The sequence below is a fragment of the Physeter macrocephalus genome, chromosome 6, assembly GCF_002837175.3.
Source record: "Physeter macrocephalus isolate SW-GA chromosome 6, ASM283717v5, whole genome shotgun sequence".
NCBI classification, from domain to species: Eukaryota; Metazoa; Chordata; class Mammalia; order Artiodactyla; family Physeteridae; genus Physeter; species Physeter macrocephalus.
This window is the reverse complement of record NC_041219.1, coordinates 55,481,997-55,493,370: the sequence shown is the minus strand read 5'-3', so window position 1 is coordinate 55,493,370 and position 11,374 is coordinate 55,481,997. Positions and strand designations below refer to the sequence as shown.

At 43.4% G+C, this 11,374-nt stretch overlaps 1 long non-coding RNA gene across 1 annotated transcript; it reads right to left on the bottom strand.

Moving 5' to 3' along the window:
- Positions 1-9,101: 9,101 nt before the first annotated feature.
- LOC114486459 (uncharacterized) lies at positions 9,102-11,113 on the bottom strand. Its single transcript, XR_003680237.2, has 2 exons — positions 10,691-11,113; positions 9,102-9,543 (listed from the first exon to the last, which is right to left on the bottom strand). It is a non-coding gene; the product is annotated as an uncharacterized lncRNA (long non-coding RNA).
- Between the last annotated feature and the right edge of the window lie 261 nt (positions 11,114-11,374).

Genomic DNA, 11,374 nt, shown 5'->3' with positions numbered 1-11,374 from the left:
ATGAATATTCAGTTTCTGAGATATTTAAAGTTATGCAGTTTGATGGGGGGCACCGTAGTGTATTCGTTTGTGGGCGGGGAGGGGGCCATCATGTACAGGCAGGACCAGGACCTCTCAAAGGCATCTTATTCCAGGCTGTAGCCTGGCCTTGGCATTCATTCATTCAATAAATATTAACTGAGCATCAGTCCAGAAGCTGAATTATCTCAGTAAGCTCAGAAAGTATCAGGCTCATTACAAATGCAGGATCACAAAATTTGCATTCACGCTAATTCATTTATAAAGGATTTATTTATAAAGGAGTCATTTCCGGTGAGCATAAGCTAATTTTTCTCTTCCTATTTGGGAAGCCAATGTGAACTGGAAGATTGCTTGGTGACCATTAAGTCAGAAAAAGGAAAACATAGGAATTTGAGTGAGATGCATTACCTACTCACTGGGCAAGTCCCATGAACTGTGCCTGTCCTATAAGAGAAAACACTTTTCTAGAGACTAGCTTGCTCCCATCCTCAGACCCCATGTGCCTCTCCCTGGAACAGTGCAAGATGCATCCTAATCATACTCGTTTGTCTGAATCCTAGTTTCTTTGATAACTATGTTCAGTATCTATCTAGCTAGATTAATTTTGCTCATTAAGCCACATTCTAGTGTGTGTGGGATACAGTCTGTTTCCTCACATAATAGGTTGAACTAATTTGTCAAACTTCATGTTCAAGTGCCCCACTTTCACTGTCTTGATGAGGTATTCACAGTGGTGTTTGAAAATGGGGGACTAGAGTTCAGACAGAAGTAGGAGTTGGATATATGGATTTGATCACCCCTAAAGCTATAGTAAGTAGTAATATTTCTGAAGGAATGAATAGTTAAAAAAAAAAACAAAACAGGCAGCATCCACATGCAAAAGAATGAAGTTGGACCCTTACAATACACCACACATAAAAATTAACTCAAAATGGATTTAAACTTAACAGCTAAACTATAGAAGTCTTAGAAGGAAAAATAAGGGAAAAACTTCATGACAATGGATTTGGCAATGATTTCTTGGATGATACCAAACACAAAGGCAGCAAAAGTAAAAATAAGTTGGACTACAACAAAATTTAAAACTTCTGTGCATCAAAAGACACAATCAACAGAGTGAAAAGACAATCTACAGAATAGGAGAAAATATTTGCAAATCATGTATCTGACAAAAGGCTAATATCTAGTATATATAAAGTACTTCTACAACTGAACAATAAAAAAGCAGACAACCCAATTTAAAAATGGGCAAAAGACCTGAATAGGTGTTTCTCCAAGGAAGATATACAAATGGTCAACAAGCACAGGAACAGATGCTCAACATCATTAATCATTAGGGAAATGCAAATCAAAACCACAGTGAGATACCATTTCACACCCATTAGGATGGATGCTATTAAAAAAACAGAAAACAACAAGTGTTGCCAAGTCTGTGGAGAAAAGGAAACTCTTGTGCACTGTTGGTGGAAAAGTAAATTGGTACAGCCACTATGGAAACAGTATGGCACTTCCTCAAAAAATTAAAAATAGAATTACCATATCCAGCAATACTACTATATCTTTTTTTTTTTTTACCTTTTTATTTGTAACCTATTTGTATCTTTATCTTTGAAGTGTATTTTCTGTAGGTAGTATATAGGTGGGTCTTGCTTTTTTATCCATCTGACAATCTCTGGTTTTTAATCGTGGTGTTTAAACCATTCACATCTAATGTGATTTTGTATGGTTAGGCTTAAATCTATCATCTTGCTATTTGTTTTCTATTAGTACCAATTCTTTGTTCCCGTTTCCTTCTCTTTCTGCCTTCTTTTGAATTCACTGGATATTTTCTATAATTCTATGTTATATAGCCTTTGTTGGCTTGTTAGCTATAACTCTTTGTTATTTTAGTGGCTGCTGTAGGTTGCTAAAGATAGTAAATATCTTTAACGTGAGAGTCCAAGATGATGGCATAGGTGGATCCTGAACTCATTTCCTCCCGCAGACACACCAGACCTGCAGCTACACATGGATCATTTCCCTGTGAAAACTAGATGCACTGCTCTCCACAACAAAGGCTAAAAAAGGCCACATTGAGACAGGTAGGAGAGGCAGAGACACAGTCCCACAAAAAACCCATTCCCGACACAGGGACACACAATGGAGAGGGATCTTACCAGACAGGTGTTCCTCCTGAAGGAGCGAGGGGTTGGTTCCCCACATCAGGCAGCGCAATCTCTGGGATGTGCACCAGAGAGAAGAGCCCCCAAAATGTCTGGCTTAGGGGCTTCCCTGCCCGGGAGAGGCCACAACAGTAAGAGGCCCGCGTACCGCAAAAAAAAAAAAAAAAAAAAAAAAAAAAAAAGTCTGGCTTAGAAAACCAACAAGGCCAATGTCCAAAGGACCCAAAGTGCTGTTGGAAACTAAGATACCCCTCCTAAAGGTCCTCCCTTGTCCCAAAACCCAGCAAAAAAGACAGTTTAAAAAGCACCTAGACAATGTATGAAGGAGGTTCATTTGCTAATCTACAAACACTGGCTGGAGGGACAGTCCAAATGCTCCCTGGAAACAGAGCCATTACTGCACCCTCAACCTACCTGCTGGCCCAGGCAGGTGAGCTCGGACACCGCACCCTCCCCCACCTTTCTAAGAATCGGGGGGGTGGCAGGGTGAGTGGTTGCAGCTCTATCCTGCTGCCTTGCTGAAGCTGGACAGTGAAGACGGTGGCAGCACTACCCTGCTCCCCGCTGGGGCTGGTGAACACAGGCACACAGGCAAGGCGCTCTCCTGCTGCCTCGCTGAAGCCCCCGGGGCACCTGCAGAAGTCATTCTCCTGCTGCCTTGCTGAAGCCAAGGAGTGTGCCTCACCCGTTACACCCTGCAGCTACCTTGCTAAAGCCAGTGGGCACGCGCAACCCACACAGGGGAGGCCCTTTGATCCCCTGGCTTGGTGGCCAAGAGGGCTGGCTTTCCTGAGCTCCATGGGACTGTAACAATTAGAAAGACAGCTCGTGCCAGGCCTCCACTCCCAGGGCACTGCACAGACAGCAGACTAAAACACAAGCCCAGTCTTCCTATGAAAAAGTCTTCCTGTGACAAAAAGATTTACTTAGCCTGGAGCTTAGCCTGAGGGACAGGCTTCATGTTTCTCACACATCTAGAGACTAAGGAGGCAATCCCAGGGAACGGAAAAGCCGGGAGACGCCATCCTTACACAATCCCTTGGCCTTGCTACAGCTCAACAAGACCTCCTGGAAAGGAGCTTATATACTATTTTTGCAACTGTCGCCCAAGGAACACCTCTAGATCTCCTGGCATCCAAGCAGCCTGAAACCAGGTGCTAAGTGAGATTCCCCTTGGATTACTGACAGATCTTGGCACACCGTCAACAATAGGGGCATATAATAAATGAGGTGGTTTGGATAATCACGAAGGTTCGAGAGACAACAAAGAGAGAGGGCTGAGTTGAAAAAAAAGCGTCACCACAAACACAAGTCCACTCCTTTAAGACAGAGAGGTAGCTGCATCCCCTGATACACAGAAACAAACACAGAGAATCAAGCAAAATGAGTAAACAGAGAAATATGTTCCAAACCAAAGAACAAGACAAAACCTCAGAAAAAACCCTTAGTGATACAGAGGTAAGCAATCTACCTAATGAAGAATTCAAAGTAATGGTCGTAAAGATACTCACCAAACTCAGTGGAATGATTGAACATAGTGAGAACGTCAACAGAGATAGAAAACATAAGAAAGTAACAAACAGGAATCACAGAGCTGAAGCATACAATAACTGAACTGCAAAATACATGAGAGGGGTTCAACAGCAGACTGGATGAAGTAGGACGGATCAGCAAGCTGGAAGATAAAGCAATGGAACTCAACCTAGACAGAGCAGCAAAGAGAAAAAAGAATTTTAAAAAATGAAGATAACATAAGGGACCTCTGGTACTATATTAAGTGGAATAAGACTCACACTATTGGGGTCGCAGATGGAGGAGAGAGAGAGAAAGAGCAGAAATTTTATTTGAAGAAATAATGGCTGAAGACTTCCCTAACCTAGGGAAGGAAACGGACATCCAGGTACAGGAGGCCCAGAGAGTCTCAAATATGATGAACCCAAAGAGAGCCACACCAACACACATTATTATTAAAACATCTTTAACTTATCCCAGGCAACTGTTAATATTGTAATACTTTAGGTACAGCAAGTATAAGTGTACTTACACTACACCATGTACTATTTTTGTCATACATTTTATTTCTACATGTTATAAACTCCACACTACATTGTTATAATTTGTTTAGCCAGTTATTTATTTATTTTTTTTTTGCGGTACGCGGGCCTCTCACTGCTGTGGCCTCTCCCGTTGCGGAGCACAGGCTCCGGACGCGCAGGCTCAGCGGCCATGGCTCACGGGCCCGGCCGCTCTGCGGCACGTGGGATCTTCCCAGACCGGGGCACGAACCCGTGTCCCCTGCATCGACAGGCAGACTCTCAACCACTGTGCCACCAGGGAAGCCCTAGCCAGTTATTTTTTAAAGAGATTTTTTAAATAAGAAAAATATATTTACCTACATAGTTACCATTTCCAGTTCTCTTTCTTTTGTATAAATTCATATTTCTATCTAGTCTCATTTTTCTTCTGCCTAAACGACACCCTTTAATATTTCTTATAGTATGGGTTCTACTGGTGATTAATTCTTTCAATTTTTGTGTGTGCGAAAACATTTCTATTTTCAATTCATTTTTGAAAGATATTCCTGGGAATTCCCTGGCAGTCCAGTGGTTAAGACTTGGCGCTTTCACTGCTGAGGGCCCAGGCTCGATCCCTGATCAGGGAACTAAGAGCCCACAAGCCACGTGGTGTGGCAAAAAAAAAAAAAAAAAAAAATCACTAAGGATATTCCCACTGGGAAATATAATTCTAGGAGATAACTGTTTTTCTTTCAATATTTTGAAGGTGTCATTCCATTGTCCTGTCACTTGCATTGCTTCCGATGAGAAATCTGCTAATTATAATCCTTATTTTTATTCCTCTGTATGAAACATGTTTTTGCTGTTGTTTGGTTTGGTTTTTACTTGCTGCATTTAATATTTTCTCTTTTTCACTGGTTTTGAGAAATTTGGTTATGATATGTCTTGGTATAGGGTTTTCTCATGTTTTGTTTGTTTTTTGGTTTTGGGGTTTTGCTTGTTTTGGTTTGGGTTTTGGGTTTTGGGTTTTTGGTAGCAGCATAGCTGTCAAGAGAGTAAATTTGTTACCGAGTATATGAGAAACATCCCCGGGGATTCGGAAGCCCTTCTTAGTAACAGTGGGAAGGTCTTCCTGCAGCTACGGGTTCCGCAGGTTCCCCAAAGCACAGCACTCCTTGCTTGCTCCTTGGCCCTCCCCACCACTCTTGAATGGGGGGCTTCTATTCTGCCTTCTCTCCCCATCTCTGTTCCCAAGACTTCTCCCCAGCCTCAGTCTCCCATGCCCTAATATGCCCTACTGAGCCATTCCTGGTCTCCTGGGTTCCCATCAGCCCACAGGGATCCTGGTTTGCCCCCCTCCCCCAAACACACCCACGACTGAACTTAGTGGAGATGTCCACTGAGAGCTGGGAGGATGAGCTAGTCCAGAGTCCACACAGCACCCCCTGCTGCCCCGTCCTCTTCTCCCACTAACCCTGGCCGAGGCTCAGTTTCCCCACGGCGACCAGGAGGCTCCTTGGGGGCAGGTCGTGCCGATGCAATCTGTCCCACAGCTTGACAATGACCATTCCTGGAGACTGGGACCCCAGCACCATTAGGACTGAAGTACACATCTCCTCCAGTTCTCCCTCTGGCTTCTGGAAAAAGAAAGACTGACTATTCCAAGGCTAATCCCCAAGATGAGCCCCCCAGCTTCTGAGAACCAGCTTTGGTCAATAAATGATTCTCTTCTATCCAGAGGGCAAGAATTCACCTACCTCATCCTACCACCCCATCCAACATACACCTTCAAATGATGGTAGGTAAGAGCTTCCTAGAGTGTGCAAGCCGACAGGCAGACAAGAAGTCTGCAAAGTCACTGCATTGTGTGCTGGGGTGGGAGGGGGATTAGGGTTTCCAGGGCACAGAGCTTCCTCTGCAGCAGTGAGTGAACCATCAGGAAGGTGGGTAGGTTGTAGAAGCAACTTTGGAAAGTCCCTGGTAGATCAGGAGTCTTGATCAGAAGTCAGGCATGCCAAGGAAGGCAGGGAAACTGGAAGAAAGACACCTCCTAGGTAGGCAGTCAACCAAGGAAACAAGACACCAGATTAACCCAGGGTCAGAAAAGCAAGTACAAAAGCATGTGGATAGGTAGGTAGATGTCATGAATGTTTAGCCTAAAGGTGGACTAGCAGACAGGTGAGTAGGTTTTAAAGGGTTCGTAAATAGATTGAGACCATTCGTAGAGTTGTAACAACAAAGGTGACAAAGGTGACTGCCTAAAACATTCCAGGAGGAGGGTTTGGACACAGTCTGAGGACCAGGTAAACTCTGAGGGCCAACAGCCCAAATCCTTCCCCGCTTTCCGTCCCATTCCTCCCACCTCACCCCTTCACTTCATTCCTGTATCTTCAACTCTGCCTACATCACAGTTCTTGAGAGATGCTCAGGGTACAAGACATAAGTTCTAGCAAACTGTTTAGAAACTTGAGATACTCGTATCCCAGGGCCCACCTAGCTATCAGATGTCATCCATCCACCTGAGAGGAACTCCAGGGCTGGGGTCCTTTCTTTCCCCACAGCTCCCAACCCAGAGGCACAAGCCCCTCACCACTGATGTCTGCCACCTTCTGGCATGATGGAGGTGCCATCTTGTTATTTAGGATTTTGACTTCCAGCCACTTGAGGGTTTGTAAGATATTGTCTGCTGACAACTATAGGAGAGAGGGGGCTCAAGAAGGAAAGAAAGTTGAAGAATGGAGATAATACAGAGAAAAACGATCCCTGGCAGAGAAGGGAAGAGGAGCAGTGAATCTAGGCAGAGGACTGAAGCTGGACTGGGGGTGCGGCGGGGGGAAGGTACGGCTCAGATTAGGGACGTGGGAGCCAGACCTGGAACTGTGAATGCACTGCACCACGTACTGCTCCGCTGACTGGAAATTCTTCCCGCCCTCCTGGCACAATGGGAAACCACCCAACCAGCTACCTTGATGGAGGTGGTCCTACCTGGCTGGAAGCCAGGAAGATGTCTGAGGTGTCCTCACCTGACCAGCAACTTGGAGTGCCTCCATAACGTTCTTTCCTGAGACATCACATTTCATGTCCCTTTCAGCGGTCTCTGAGGAACCTACCATAACTGTAAATATCTCTGCAAGGAATAAAGAGGGTGATGAGGTGCGGAGCACTGTTTCTCTCTTGCTGGAGGTGGGTGTTTCCTCAGAGGGGGTATCATGGTACATGAAAACATGCAAAGAACAATTAGGAATCAGAAGACACAAGCTTGGCTCCTGATTCAGACTGTGCCCTCACTAGCAATTTACCCTTAAGTGATTCACTTACCTCCTGGAGACTCTATTTCTGCATATGTAAAATAAGCATAATAAAAACTAACATGAGAACCAAAAGAGACAAGATACATCCTACTAGGTATCAACTTTCAAGATCTCATCCTGCCCTTTGGATCACATCTTTTCCCTTGAGATCATAAAGTGCCTTCTATGCGGGAGAGCTGGATAGAGAGTTGGGGGTCGGGGGGTGCAGTGCTTGTCCATAAGATTATGAAAATCTCCTTCTGGCTTACTTCACTCTGACACAGGGCTGGGAAGGGGAGGGTGGGACGAACTGGGCGATGAGGATTGACATACATACACTACCATGCGTAAAATAGGTAGCTAGTGGGAACACGCTATAAAGCAGAGGAAGCTCTGCTCAGTGATCTGTGACAACCTAGATGGGTGAGGTGGAGAGGGAGGTCCAAGAGGGAGGGGATATAGGTATACGTATAGCTGATTCACTTCATTGTACAGGAGACATTAACACAACGTTGTAAAGCAAGTATACTCCAATTTTTTAAAAAAGTGATTCAAGCCAGAAAAAAAAAATAAGATTATGAAAAACTGACCACTATAAACTACAGTTACCTATACCCATAGTCTTGGTTAATAGTGATAGGAAAAACAGAAGACAAAAAAATGCAAAGTTGATTTAGTCTGGGCTCAGTTTATCTACTACCAGCACAGATTGTTTATTTATTTATTTAGATATTCTGGTTTATCTGCACTAAAGACATGCCTTATTATTACTCGTTTGTATAATGATTATCACTGTACTCGCAGCAGCAGTAATAGAAGCTACCTCATAGGCTCGTTAGGAGCATTATATGAGACTATATATGTAGAACAGTGCCTGGCATATAGTAAGAACTCAATAAAAAATATTGATTTTTCTTTTTTTTTTTTTGGCCACACCACGCAGCACGCGGGATCTTAGTTCCCCGACCAGGAATCAAACCCTCACCCCCTGCAGTGGAAGCGCGGAGTCCTAACCACTGGACCGCCAGGGAAGTCCCTCATCAATAATTTCTACTAAACATTTAAAGAAAACATAATGCCAATTATACACAAATTCTTCCATTAAATAAAAAAAGAACATTCCTCAACCCATTTTATGAGATTAGCATAATCTTAATACCGAAGCTTAAAAAAGATTGTACAAGAAAGGAAAATTAAGGCCAATCCTTCTCATGACTATAGATGTGAAAATCTTTTTTAAAAATAGAAAACTTAATCCCGCAACAATATATAAAAATGATAGCATATCACAAGGTCTGCATAAAAAAAGGAAAGCAGTTTAAACCACACCAAGGGTGCTAATTGCCCAAGCAGGATGTTTGCCTGCAACAGGAGTTCAGGTGGGTGAACACTGCCTGATATTGCTGACACCAGCTTTAGTGACCCCAGAGAGAGCCTTGGCCGCCCTCCGCCCCCCCAGGGGACCCTCCAAGACCAGCAGGAAGAGTTTACTCAGAGGAATACTCCCCGATATGTCCGCCACCAGCTTTTATGACCCCAGAGAGAGCCACAGCGGCCCCCCCCACTGCCCCAGGAGACCCTCCAAGGTCAGCAATATATGGAAATAGTACCCATACCAAAAATAAATAATTTATTTTTAAAATGAATAAAGCAGAAGCAGAGCCAGAGGACTTCATACGTGAGATTGAAAAGGAACAGTCAACCAGGACAGGGTAGAAACAACATGAAATGCTGCTGTGGATCCAAAAGAATTTTGAGGAAGAAAATGTGATCATTTCAAAGAGGTCAAATAAGCTAATACTTGAAATGTTTCTTTTTATCTTTATAATTGCAAATAATGTCTAATAATGCAAAAGGGTTTTAAAACAAATCACAGTATAAGCACAAAGTCGCAGAGAAGAAGTAGTAGTACCAATGCCAAACTATGGATTCACTTTCATTAGGCAAGAACACATCACCAGTTTCTCAGGAATATGATGGGAAGGGAGGATTTCAGGATGCTTGCACTGAGTGGGTTCAGCTCATTTCCAAGCCTGGAAAGGAGTTAAATTTAATCTGTACAAAGAAAAAACAAGAAAGAAAGAAAAAGAAGATGAAGGAAGAGGAGGAGGAGGAGAAGAAAAAGACGAAGACTTGGGGGCCAGAACTAAATTAAATACTATGTATATAATTTTACTGATACTAATAGTGTCTTCATAAATTTCACACTAAATTTAAAAAACAAACAAACAAAAAAAACACACACCAAGATTCCAAGAGGGAGGGGATATGGGGATATATGTATACATACAGCTAATTCACTTTGTTATACAGCAGAAACTGACACAACACTGTAAAGCAATTATACTCCAATAAAGATGTAAAAAAAAAAAACGTGGTTGGAGACTTCCCTGGTGGCGCAGTGGTTAAGAATCCGCCTGCCAATGCAGGGGACACGGGTTCGAGCCCTGGTCCGGGAAGATCCCACATGCCGCGGAGCAACTAAGCCTGTGCGCCACAACTACTCAGCCTGCGCTCTAGAGGCCGTGCTCCGCAACAAAAGAAGCCACTACAACGAGAAGCACGCTCACCGCAACGAAGAGTAGCCCCCACTCAGTGCAACTGGAGAAAGCCTGTGCACAGCAACGAAGACCCAACACAGCCAAAAAAAAAAAAAAAAAAAAAGAAAGAAAAAGTGGCTGCCATTGAAAGATATGAAACAACTCTTCATTTGAAAAATGGTAAATAAAAAGAACAAATCAAGCAATTATCCAGCCTCTTCTATATAATTGTACCACAGGGTAACAAAATAACTTAGATAAGGGGCAGTATCTCTTTAGAGAAGTATGCCAACTAGTAAATGAAAAAGGAACGATACAGTAATAATACCATTTTTCAATCCATAATTAATTAACAGCTACTAACATCACACACACACTAAAAGCCAGCCCAGACATTACTTACCTCCTGTTGGAAGAATCTAGCATAATCTTTGTTGCCCCCTCCCCATCTAACCTAAAGCCGATCAAGCCTTTAGATCAAACTACTAATTTACAGTAAATTAGTAGAGAACAGAGGCACATGTGAAACTTCATGATATAATTAGCAAAACCCAACATATGGGGAAACAACCCAGTTTCTTCAATAAATAAATTGCGAGGAAGAAAAAAAAGAGAGATGAAAGCAGAAAGCTGTAGATCAAGAAAAGCTAAGAGACACTCACGTGACCACCGGAGCCACAAGTCCGCGGTCGTGGTGCGCTCCTACGCACACGTGACCAAGCAGATTTCCAGCACCTGAGATGGACGTTAGCTTCTGGAGATGCGGCTTCGGAGCCCAGCCTTACCTTCTCAGCACGTACAGACCAGGCCAGGCCTGAACCACATCCCAGAAAACTGCCTGCCACGGCATAGAGCAGGGCTTCCCAAACCTTTTCCACAGAGAGAGGAAACGTTTCAGACTTTGCAGGCCACGTGGTCTCTGTTGCAACTGTCCATCTTGATAAAGCAACCATTGACGATACATAACTGAAGCAGCTCGGCTGTGTTCTCAGAATACAGGACTCGGCCTTCCGGGCTGTAGTTTACCAACAGCTGCCCTGGAGTTTGGAGCCTCTTCCCAGAGCCTGAGTGACCGATCCAGATACAGACCAGCTCCAGCTCCCTCCAGAAACCCAAGCCTCATCTGTCAAAGACTAAGAATTTTTTTTTTTTTACCTTTTTATTTGTAACCTATTTGTATCTTTATCTTTGAAGTGTATTTTCTGTAGGTAGTATATAGGTGGGTCTTGCTTTTTTATCCATCTGACAATCTCTGGTTTTTAATCGTGGTGTTTAAACCATTCACATCTAATGTGATTTTGTATGGTTAGGCTTAAATCTATCATCTTGCTATTTGTTTTCTATTA